This window comes from Notothenia coriiceps, unplaced genomic scaffold (assembly GCF_000735185.1).
Source record: "Notothenia coriiceps isolate Sejong01 unplaced genomic scaffold, NC01 NC01_scaffold00021789, whole genome shotgun sequence".
NCBI classification, from domain to species: domain Eukaryota; kingdom Metazoa; phylum Chordata; class Actinopteri; order Perciformes; family Nototheniidae; genus Notothenia; species Notothenia coriiceps.
The window spans coordinates 108,400-121,498 of NW_011354490.1; the positions used below are offsets into that span (position 1 = coordinate 108,400).

General features: G+C 38.4%; 1 protein-coding gene across 1 annotated transcript in view; it reads left to right on the forward strand.

The window, feature by feature from the left end:
- The window catches only part of asic1b (acid-sensing (proton-gated) ion channel 1b), a 167,647-nt gene that overhangs the window by 76,328 nt on the left and 78,220 nt on the right, over positions 1-13,099 (forward strand). The gene's annotated exons all lie outside the window — the stretch shown is intronic.

Here is a 13,099-nt window from a genome sequence, read left to right on the forward strand (position 1 = left end):
TGCCGCTGTTATTGAGCCCCAGCCTGACACAGCGCGGGGCTCAATCTCTGCGGCGGACGCCACCATGTCTTGATTGCCGGCCGGCGAATCAGCGGACATGAGGGGGTACTGTCCCGACAAGCTAGCTTGGCGTGCTAGCCGTCGGCGGAGGCTTTTAATGGTGAAGCAGGGCACAATGCCCGCACGAGCCGGGGTTAGTCAATAGCCTCCTGGGTGTGTTCCAGCCCGAGGCAGGACGAGCGGACCTGGTGTGAGTCTGTGCCTGAGATCTTAAACCCGCAGCCGCATAGCCGAGCCTCCGAGTCCCTGACTCCTCTGGTGTGAGGGAGAGAAGGGTCCATCATTGTTTGCCGGGGGTGTCGGCTTGGAGTGGACACGCTAGTAACAGGTACGTTACTGAGAAAAAAATCCAACCTTGTCGTTAATCCGAAAGGAAAAAGTGACGGTGTAGATTTTATTCTTTAAAGAATATTAACTGGTGTGTTAATACCTTTTTTATCTCCGTCTCCTCTGGTGTGAGAGAGAAAAGAGAACTTCCTCGCTACCGTGGTTTCGGTGTGGAGGGAAGAAAAGCTAGCAACAGGTATGTTACTAGCTTGAAGAAAAAATCAAACCTTACCGTAATTTCGACAGAAAGAAATGGCGAGGCAGATTACAATATTAACTGTTGTGTTAATATTGTTCAGTCTTCTTGCAAAGCAAAAAAGTAACCGGCTAGCGCCCGTCGACCGAATGTTAGCTTTGGGTTCAGTCTGTGGACCGTTAAGCTAGCCCGGCTACTGATAATTCGAGATGTGCTCTGAAGCGAGAAGAGGTGTTTGAATGACGCTGCGTCGTAGCGCAAGCTACTTATAGGGCGGGTGGATTCCCTGACGTAAGACGTCAAGATCACCTGCCAATCAGGATTGGCGTAATGAGATTGATGCTTCTGTTTGCATACGCGTTGAGGCGCATCCCATAGTGAGACATCGAACGGAGTGTTATGAACAGGGCCGTGGGAAGTAGGGGTGCTGAGGGTGCTGCAGCACCCCCTGGTGGAGGACAGGGGATCTGCACTTCCACAAGATTAAATCCAAATATAATTTTTTTTTTAAATGAATTTTCAGCCTTGATGTAACAACATTCATAATTAAGTAAAGATAGCACCCTTTTCACCCCGGTTACATTTTCCATTTGCCCCGTACGATGGGCGCTGTAAGTGATGAAAGTGGGGGATGTTGGCTTATCAGGCACCCGCAGCTCACCAGCGTGAGAGAGAGAGAGAGAGAGAGGGATAGATAGAATGAGAGAGGGGGTGCACCGGTACCGGCTGGGATTGTTGTTAGCTTCTGCTGCGCTAACGGATATAAGAAGATGTTTCTACAATAATGTGGAGGGAGAGCTCTCCTGTCAGACTGAGAGGTTCAGTGAGGTAAAGGACTCTTGAGTGTTTTGATTGTTGAGTGGGTCTCAAATGTTTTGATCACAATATATGTAAACAAATATTTCCAAGGCACTCCTTTATAATTATTAGGCTGAATAAAAACAGGTTTGAAATCATTCCAATGTATACTATAGGACAATAAACCAAAAATATCGTTTAAAACTGGAGAGATTTAAAAATATGCATAAATAAATAAATGTTAACTGGTCAAATAAGATATAAATGAACCACACAAATAAAACAAGTTAGCCTACATTTATTTGTTATTGGCTATGGTAGGTTATTGGTTATGTTCACATATATTATTTGATTATTAAAATGCAAACCGATCTTTTTCATATGNACCCTTTTCACCCCGGTTACATTTTCCATTTGCCCCGTACGATGGGCGCTGTAAGTGATGAAAGTGGGGGATGTTGGCTTATCAGGCGCCCGCAGCTCACAGCCAAAGTGAGAGAGAGAGATAGATAGATAGATAGAGAGAGGGGGTGCACCGGTACCGGCGGGGATTGTTGTTAACGGCTAACGGATATAAGAAGATGTTTCTACAATAATGTGGAAGGAGAGTTCTCTCCTGTCAGACTGAGAGGCTCAGTGTTTAGATAGTTCACTTTAGTCTAAGTTATCTCAGTGGGTCTCAAACGTTTTGATCACAATTTATGTAAACAAATATTTCCAAGGCACTCCTTTATAATTATTAGGCTGAATAAAAACAGGTTTGAAATCATTCCAATGTATACTATAGGACAATAAACCAAAAATATTGTTTAAAACTGGAGAGATTTAAAAATATGCATAAATAAATAAATGTTAACTGGTAAAATGAGACATAAACGAACCACAAAAATAAAACAAGTTAGCCTACATTTATTTGTTATTGGCTATGGTAGGTTATTGGTTATGTTCACATATATTATTTGATTATTAAAATGCAAACCGATCTTTTTCATATGTGTGTTTAGAGTTGTATCCCCTAGATCAGTCTCTAGCAATTGGGCGCTCAAAGTGCACCAGATTGAAGCATTTTACTTTAAAATGTTAAAAAAAAATCTTCCTGGGGGTGCAGCCCCGGACCCCCCAAGAGGATGTGAAGTCCACCCCCCAATTAAAACATGTTCATGCAATACTAAATACATATAAGCTGTCCACCATGTCAATACGTTTCTCTTTTTGTAGTGTATTGGTCTTTTGTAGAGGTTTTTCAATGCCAGCTAAAATCTTGCCTAGGGCAGCACATTGGTCAAAACCGGCCCTGGTGTCATCCCCACAGCACCCCCCATTTGAAACATGTTCCCACGGCTATGGTTATGAATGAGAACAGCATGTTACTTGAGAGGGTACAGTAGTCATACATTATACTTTCATCTAAAAACCCATTATGATTTGTTTATATTCTCTTCCAAGCCCATACATGATACAACTCATGTACAGTATAGCAAACTCAACAAAACAAGGAAAACATGCTATCTATTGTGTTTCTAAAATGTTTTATGAATGTATGTGATAATTTAGGTGAAGATATTTAATCAACTCTTTGAAAGAAGAACAGTATATTGATTTTAAACAAACACAAAATCACATTGATGCTTGTAGGCATATGATGTTAATACCTATGATTTTCCTAATAATATGCTCAAAAATAGTCTGTGTTCAAAAGTTTGGTTTAAAGCAATTCTCCTGGCTCTCCCTTAAAGTGACAAATAAGGCAAGGCCTATAATAAATGTTGACTGTGGTACTGCTGCCACTGCAGTATAAAAAAAGCAGACCGATGGCTAGATGTAGACCCACTTTTTGCCTCTTGTACATAATTGCTGCTCCAGCATTAGCAATCTCTCAAAGCGCCGATGGAAAAACAACATTGTATATAAACGAGATGTACTTCCCTACAGTTGCAGTAAACCCAACACATGGGCCTGCCGATAACTGTGCTTTATTCAGAGAGTAACACCATATTTAGGGCTGAATTACAGTAATGTTAACTGCGATAAACGGCATAGCTAGTTCTATGTGCTGACAGAGACACTGGATAGACTGCCAGGGATGCTAACCTTTCTACAGCACAGGTACCAACACAGTACATCCCCCTAACCTTCAACAGGCTCCCTGTCTGTACGTTGTTTAAATACATATCTGGTGCTACAGGGTACATGGAATTCAAGAAATAAAGCAGAGACATATTCATGTTTTATATTATATTACATCAAAACATTTGCTGAAATGTATACAAAGCCCCGCTCCCTGTGACTCACATATCTGGAAGATGTTATGCTGTTGAGGGGAATCACTCCCTTTTGAATTTATAGTGCGTTAATGTGAAGTGGCACACATTTGAAAGCCAAGCCAATGTTGACCTTATGAAATTGAGTTGTTGATGGGAACAGATGATCTTTATTTGTATGTGAAAAGGCCAGCCAGAAAGCAATAATAATAGCTCTTCTGTATTTTCAATAATGATATAACTGCACATCTGTAAAAGTCAGGACACTGTGTTCCTCTATGTTTCTTTGAGGAAAATAATTGGCAAGCTTGTGAAGCAAGACAAACATGCACGTTTCATATATGATAGCAGATAGCAATGTATTGAATTGCTTTTAAATGTCATACCAATACACCAACATTATTTTCAGTATAGAGAACAAATACAAAGGCATAGCTGTTTGTAGGTTCAGTAAATGTTTCTGGATGTCGCATGGTTTGAATGCCTGGACTGCAAGCAAAACCTGGACAGGAAATGTGAGGGGACTAATGCTCTCTCCTCCGAAAGCAATCAGTGCACAGTAGCCCTTTAGCAAGGCAATAAGCTCTAACTTTCCTCAGTGGAGGAGATTACAGTTCATAGCCTACAGTAGACACGAGTGTTTGGAACTTGTTAAATGTAAACTAAAAAGTAAGTTGGCAAGTAAACAAATATTTTTTAAACAAACAGGTTAAGAATAAAAGATTGATATTAGGTAAGAAATGTACCAAACCCCAAGAAAAATAGCTTTAAAGGTCGCCTATTATGCAAAATACACTTTTTCATGTCTTTTATACATAAACATGTGTCGCCTCTGTGTAAAGAGATTCTGAAAGTTTCAGGAAGAAAGATTCTCTCTCTTTTTGTTCTGATCCATTTATATAAAAACCTGTCTGAAAATGAGCTGATCAGATTTTGTCCACTTTATGATGTCATAAAGATTTTTTCGCTTGTGTAACCATTAGCCAATAACCAACCAAGGTAACCCTTTTTAACCAAATATCTCTCAGAGGGGCGTGGGGAGTGGCTCCATATTTTCATCTAAAGTAACAGACAGAGAATCAGCACTTTTGGAACAGGGCTGAAACAGAGGGGATTATGGGATACTACAATGATCTGTTTGGTATTTCAAGCCAAGCACTTCAGAGACATGTGTGTGTGTATATATCTGAGACCTATAATATATTGATAAAAAAACAGTATAATATTGGACCTTTAATTGGTGACTTCTAAAGAAAGGCTCTGATTTAGCTTCTTCCAGAGGAAAAAACAGTCAAAAGCTCATCTGAAGCTCTCATTAACTCTACTCCTAACAGGCACACAATTTACAAATGTGTTATCTTGTCTCCGCTATAGTAATTGAGGTATAAATACATATCCAGAGCTGCTGTTTGTAGGCTCTTTTCTCATTATACCAACAATCTCTGCATTCACCTATTGAACACCCTGAGAAGATTCAGAAAGACAGTAGTGCTGAGCTAAGTTATTCATAACATGGATTTGGGCAGTTTGCCATAAATTAATTAGTGGAATAAGCAGTGGTGTTTCTTTTTCCTTTTTCAAATCTACAATATGCAACCTACATTTGGAAAGTAACACCATTAGCCATGCTGTTGGAGGCACCTCTCTTTGATGCTCTGGCATTTTGTCCTTGTACCAAGCATGATGATACTTTGCATCAAAGAATAAATAATTGCCATGACTGATGGACAAAACTTTGAAGCGTGGAGGTGGGCGAATGTTGGCTTTGGGGGGAAATATTAAAACCAAAGAGCACAAGTTATTTAAACTAAAGTTATGTCATTGTAAAAGGGCTGTTAATGTGTCCATTTGCCATTCCTATGACTCTCTGCCTTCACCTTTTTATTATTATGATTCACGAAGCACAGTTGTTTTGAGACCACAATGTCCCGTTGTCAGTGTCACGCCTTGTCACTCCACTCTGCACTCAGTATGGCTTTTATTTCAGTACTTAGTGCAGGAGGCGCTGCCATCAGGCCAATCAGTCAGAGAACCCTGCTGCTGTGGTGGTGCTCTGACATGTTGTGCTCTGACATGTTGTACTCTGACCCTTCACTCTGGCTGCCCCAGCTTAGCCCTCATATATCACTGATCCTGCGCCAATACAGCTGGACACAGGGACTCGGCAGTGGATCACAGTGGGCTGAGACTCTGCCCTGACAGGGGTTGAGTGGATGGTTTATCTGACTCCCTCTTTACGCTACATGCCGCACCGTAGCTACGTTTTTATTTTTTTGCATAGCTTTTTCCATGTTCAGTTTTTCTAAATGACTGCATCCTTTTTCCTTTACACATACACAGTCGTTGCTGTCAATGGAAATTGCTGCTGGAATATGAAACCTGCTGAGTGGTTTTTGTATTTATCATGACCATGTTTATTTATGAGGGCTAGTAGAGAGGCCAACAATTCACTTTAAAACATATATATTAGCTGGTAAACAAGTCTCCAAACTCACTTTTTTAAAAACCACACCTAAATCAATTTAAACCGTCAGGAATGTAAGCCTTTTACATGGTTATTGTCATCATTAGTAATTATAAGAATAAATCACACAATTCAAATGATGAAATAAAACTAATTTATTTTGTATTAATTATTTGCTGAGTTAAAAAAAAGGGCATTAGTATTTTTAATTATAAGCAGCTTAGAACTAGTGTTAAGGAGTTAAACATGTCATAATTACCTTTATATTGTCTATTTTATATTTCTGTGAATACATCCCCTTCCATTGTGGTGTTGTTGAACAATGCTGTTCAGAATTGGCTCAAACTTGAATGCAAGGAAAGACGTAGCAAAGGCTAATGTGAATTAAGATCACATCTGTCTAAAGTTATACATTTAATCCCATTTTAATTAAAGTGGATTACCAATAACTATCAATCAATGCCAATAAGCAGTACCAGTGTGAGCAAATCTAAACAACACCCAATAAACCTAAACCTTATAGAATCTGCGATATGATTGGAGGATGTTCTGAATAGCGTGCATGATATCTAATCTTTATCCGTGGGTATACTGAAGTGGTGAAACTTCCTGCCTGCTATGACAGTTTCCCGCCCATAACAGCAGTCTCTGGGAACATGCCAAAAACTCCCCCTCTCAAATGGATAGGAAGCTGCTTGTTTCATTATGCATTTCCTTTAGAACATCGTAATACTATACTTTAAGCTGTGTAATCCCTATTTCTGAATGTCTCTCCCCCTGTTATTCATGTACCTTCGATACAGACAGCAGTTGACAGCCCACTCCCTTTGTAAATGTCCTCGACAATTACTAACTTCAATGTGAGCGTACTTCAGGTAACAGAGATGTAAGTAAGATTGACAATGTAGCACATCGCGGCTTTGAACTAAAACAATATCTTGTCACACACCTTGCAGTTTCAGCAGTAAAACAGACACCAGAGAACTAACCACACTCACACTCGCAGTCGCTGAGCTTAAAATAAAAAAGAGAAGCTCTCAGCATGGGGTCTTCTCCCTACTGGCTATGCTAGTGATGATGGGAGATGAGAGCCTTTGTTCTAGTGCTTTAGCTCATGCACTGTTACTGAAGTTTCTTATTTTTATACCACAAACTGTGAGGCTGTGGTTATTTCACAGGGTCACCGCATGGGTGTAGGTGTAATGTAGTTAACCTTTGGGAAGGTCAAAGAACTGCCTTTTTTATTATATGTAAGATTATATAATGTTTTTTAAATTACTGAGTAAAACATAATGTTATGTAATCATATTTTTGTTACTAGGAACTGCAATGTCGGCAGGTCAGTCTCCACTGAAATATATGAACAACTATGGATTGCCCTTGTGTTCAATCAGACATTTGTTATCCCTGAAAGATAATCCATAATTTATTTTGCTGATCCGCTGACTATTCATTAAGCGACACCAACAGGCAAAGGTTTTTCATACCAAACCAATTATTTATATGAATGCGTACATTGAAAAAATGTCTTGAGGATGAACCGGATGAACGCTCATCTCATGACCTTTGTTCTGTCTTTTGGTTATCATCGTCTTTTTTAACAAATTATTGAATTTCCGGAAGTGTGTTTTATAGGTTTGTATAAATGGTCTTCAAAGGCCGAAATCCAAGATATTTCTTTAGAGGGAGTTTCTCTCACACAAACTCCCCCCCCCCACCCCTGTCTGAAACACCTCAATTGAAGTCCTTTGTTTATTTGTGTGCAGTGACATTACTATGTAACACTCCAACACATTGTACCTGGTAAGCTTACAGTCGGGACATCTCTATGTGGTTGACCAATCACTACAGAGCCGACCAGCTAACCAATTAGAGCAGACTGGGCTCTGGTTTCAGACAGAGGGTGAAAAGAGGAGGCAGTATGAGAAAAATAAAGACCTCTTTGAACATTAAAGCATAGACACATGTCACAGTAGAGGCACAAAATCCAAATTTGAAAGCAAAAAAATTGCATAATACGGCCCCTCTAAAAAGTATTGTTTCTTGGAGGTGATTTGTATTATAGTTTATCCACACTTCATGTCAGTGTGATTTTTCTATATTGGAACAAACAGTCCCTGCTGAATCAGTACAATGATTTTCAGTACAGTTCAAGCAATGAACTGATTAAATTCATCTTAATTCCTCAAATAAACCCCCTACTGCGTGATGAAAAACAGGTTTGTCATTCCTCCCAAAACTGGGATTAAATGAATAGTGTCACCTCGGATGATGAATGACACATTCTGTTTGCCAAGATAACTGAACATTGAAAAGAGACCCAGGTGTTGCATGACCATGCATGAACAGGATTTAGATATATCTTAATTTTAATGTAATAGCCAGTGAGTAAGACCCTTTTATTTTTTGCACCAGCTTACCTTAAGATAAATGTATGACTTGAGCATTTTTTTTGCAAGGGATTTTGGTTTGCCTCAATACATAAGGTAATCTTTCACATTATGAAAAGATATAGTGTTGTTAGCTCACAAGGACTGTATTAATTCTTGCTTAATGGCCTGGAGATTTATTAAAAAATCAAGTACTTTGCGTGGATTAAAGATTGCTTTAAAGGTTAACATCATATAACCAAATATATATTACCCAAGGTTAAAAGGGAGAAAGGAATAAAATTGTACACTAAATCATTAATGACACTAACTTTTAAGTTGCTATGACCCTGGTTTTAAGTGCAGATACTGTACACATAGGAATCAGTGTAAGCAGGCCACAAAGACTTGTTTTAATTTTGAAGATTTTCATTTTAATACATTTAAGTGAAGTCATAATTTAGATCAAAATCAGGCACCACAGTGGTGAGCGAGCATATGGCCCACTTATGAAAGTCCTTGCATTTGTAGTATTACAAACTGGGTGTCTCTCTGTCTCAACATTTCCAAAGATCTCTGTGAGTGGGATCAGAAAACGCACCTTTAGTAAACATGTACTGCCATTAGTACGACCAAATATATATATATATATCTATATCTTTGATATTGTGATGTTTAAAAGAGTTTCAGTATTATCAAATACATTTAAAGTTCATATTTGTATGTTGTTCCAATACTATGACATGTTTACATGCCATTAATGTTCAAAAAGTGCTTTATTTTTTCTCCGGCCCCGATCAGATAGTGCTAGTTTTAATGAGTTGCTCGCTGCTTCTGCTTTGCTCAGTGCCTCACGTTTTGGCTGAACTTAAATAGACCTCCCCTCCCATTGTTTACAGCAGAAATGGTGTCTGTTGCTATATGGCTTTTATGACAAAGTGCTATGGTTTAGGCTAAGTTGTTTTTTATCAATTCGAACTGTACTTTGAACTTTTTGGTAACAAACATTACATGAAATGTTTTGAGCTAACATCAGCTTTCATCAGGTGGTCGCCTAGCAACAATATTTTCTTCAATATAGCACTGTCCCTTTCACTCTCCCTTTCACACCCAAACTAAATTCTGTTGTACTGCCATGTCACAGCAGCAAGATGACAAGTTGTACAACTAGAAGCCAGCAGGAGTTTTGCTGGTTTTAAATAACTTGAAAGTCATAACATCGCTTTATCACCTGCAGCATTTCCGGAATAGAAAAAGTCTACTTATGTTGTCTATGTTTTAGCCTGCTTCACTCTAACTTGTGCCAGTATTTGTAAATGTCTGAACAGATTAAAAGTGGTTACGTCCCCCCTGACCTCTTCCTGCCACCAATCAACTTATCTGTCACTCCATTTTAATAGACGGAAGCAGAAAACACCTTTCCATAATGTCGGTGTACTTGCTGTAAATGTCTAGCTGTCTAGTATGCATGGACTGGTTTCACTTTTGTCTCTGTAGAAGCATTAACAGATTACCTCAGCATTAAGTAATTTTACTAGAATTTCATAGGTTCTACAAATTGTTTAGCTTTTAATATAAAAAAATAAATAAGTATTTGGCATGACTAGCTGAATGTAAATGTGAGTATAATGCTGTACAGACAGTTGGTGTATACCAGGGGTGTCCAAACTTTTTTCACCGAGGGCCACATACAGAAAAATATAAGAACGGCTGGGCCACTCGCTAGAGGTTTATTACCTCATAAGTTCTGTTATAAGTTGAAAAAATCTATCCAATGTAGGTACATTATTCTTGATACTTGGTACTACTAAATGCTTTAAGAAAAAAACAGCTCACAGCTCTCCAGAGGGTTTCATTTATTGTTTTGGCAGCTCATTCCTTAAAACAGAAGCTTCAGATTGCTTATAATAAGAGGAAACATGAAGGGTTTATTTCAAGGTTGTTATGTACATTTGTTATTGAGCTTTTTCCGTATCAACTAAGATTGGTTAGAACATGTTTTCAACTTTAATTGACTGAATTTATTTGGGCCTATTAACACATAAATACTGTTACATATATATGTAAGAAGTACAATATAAGACAAGCAGAAGTTGGTTATACTTAAGTCATTATCCTTTTTTAATTTGCTGAGTGAGGGCCGATTCAAAATGGTCCGCGGGCCGCATTTGGCCCCCGGGCCGTAGTTTTGACACCCCTGGTGTATACAGTACATTAACAAATAACAGAAATCAAGAATACATTCAATAGGTTTTTCACACAGCAAATTAGATGCTCAGGATTTGTATAAAATAAACTCAAGTTATATATAATACTCGGAGAGCTGGCGTCACAATGACCTGCTACGAAGAAGCAACTAAAGATCAAGATTATGATATGAGTGATTGTGATGAGGCGATATGATCATGACTAATGTGCAACTGATGGATACAGTTCCCAAGATGATAATATTTTCAACAGCTCAATTCGTGGATTTCTACTCTGTAATAAACCCTTCATGTGCTCCACCATTAGATCCCTTTCATCTGACATGAAATAAGCTAATATTTCCCGTATTTCGATGGTCCATAAATGAATTTGATGCACTCAATTACAATTACCCTCAATGATGCGCTCACATGCAGTATTGCAATAAATCACAGAGCATAGGTGGGACAATTTTTGATATTTGAGGTAGGGAGGCGTATGGCGCAGTGGATAGAGCCTGGCTCTATCCACTGCGCCATACGCCTCCCTACCTCAAATATCAAAAATTGTCCCACCTATGCTCTGTGATTTATTGCAATACTGCATGTGAGCGCATCANAACCATGCATGTAAAACAAATGAAGTGTACAGAATGTACAACAAGGCACTGTGGAAGAAACCTGTCTTTGGATGGATCTGCCGCCCGCGGAGCTCCAGTGAAATGTTGTTGGAATGTTACGCTGCAAACAATCCCAGCAAGTCTTTAAACTAAAATCTGATAAATTACATAGATAATTCAGAAATGATTACTAATACTTGTTCGATATTTTTGTGAGCCACTTAAAGGGGCATTGCGCACTTTAAATTGTGCTACATAAGGAGCTTCGATGAAAATGACCATTTCTGACTTTTAGTCATATTTTGGCATGGGAAAGGGATTCCCTTTATTTTTTTTTTCTTTGTCTTTTATTTTTATTTTAATATTGTCTATATTGTCTATATAATTTGTATCTGTATAAGTCACTTTTGTGAGGGCAAAAAAAAACAACAACAATAAAAAGTTGGTCACAAAAAAAGGTCGAATTGTGAGATAAAAATCGGAATTGTTTTCTCCCTTCGGTATTCTTTGAATACATTTAGTAAATACAAATAAAATTGAAATAGTGCAAGAAATTCAGTTTTTATTTGTATTTACTTGTATTTTAATTGACTGAAGATGTCATCACTGATGCGGAGTGCGATGACATCATTGGTGACGTCATGCAGGATGTTGTGACATCATCAGTGACATCACAGAGCCTCTCCTGAAAGTTAGCAAATAGAACTCAAATAGTGAACTCCACCAAGCAAAAGACTACCAAGTGCTTGCCCTGTGTAAAAAAGCTGATCGGCAGCTTTGATACCTTGCGGAGCATGATCACGTTGTGACGTCACTCCGAAGTGATGACGTCACCGATGAATACTTGAAATTATTATGGGTTGATTACTAATCCCTTTTGTACTTCTGATAACAATTATTTATGTGTAATGCTTTAAATATATAAATATGTGCTAAATATAATAGTTCTAAATTTGAACACTAGTGTGTGACTGAATTGTATTATTTATAATGTATATAATAATATAGGGGGGCGCTATATTTTAAGAATTAATGCAATATATCAGTTTTGAGTGGGTTTTGACTTTACTTGTATTACTGGCTCTGTCCACCAGGTCTAGAAATATTTCACTTTGCCCTTATTTGGTGCAATAATTGTGGCGGTAAAAGCCATACTCTTTTTTAGCCTCGAAATTTAAATTTTAAACAGAAGTTAAGTTTTAAATCATATTATAGCAAACATTTACTTGAACACTTCACATTCACAAACTTCCAAATAATCCCCCTGACTGTTACAGGGAATGATAGCACAGATATCAGATAAAACCTGTTATCTTGACATTTAAAAGATAAACGAGGAGCAACTGCAGCAGCGTTAGCGGGACTACAACGTGTCCTTCATGTTTCTTTTTTATAATACGGAACATGTGCAGTGGTTTACCACAACACAAACACCAAAGTCATGCTTTTAGAGCATTTGATGAAACTAATTGTACATTTTCCGCACACCATCACGAAGCGGACATGTCCGAGTAATCTCATCGCATGCATTTACCTCATTACATTACATTACATGTTACTTGTTAGACGCTTTTATCCAAAGCGACTTACATACTCAATACTGTGGACAATCCCCACAGTAGCAATTTGGGGTGAAGTGTCTCAGGGACACAACGACATGCTGACTACAGTGGGGTTTGAACCTGTGACCCCCTAATCTGACACATACGGACAACCCACTTCGCCACACACCCCCTCATGATGTAACGACACTCTGAGCAGCCAATGAGAGCAAGAATATCAGATGGGTATTTGATTTCTATTTGCAATGTCAAAAGG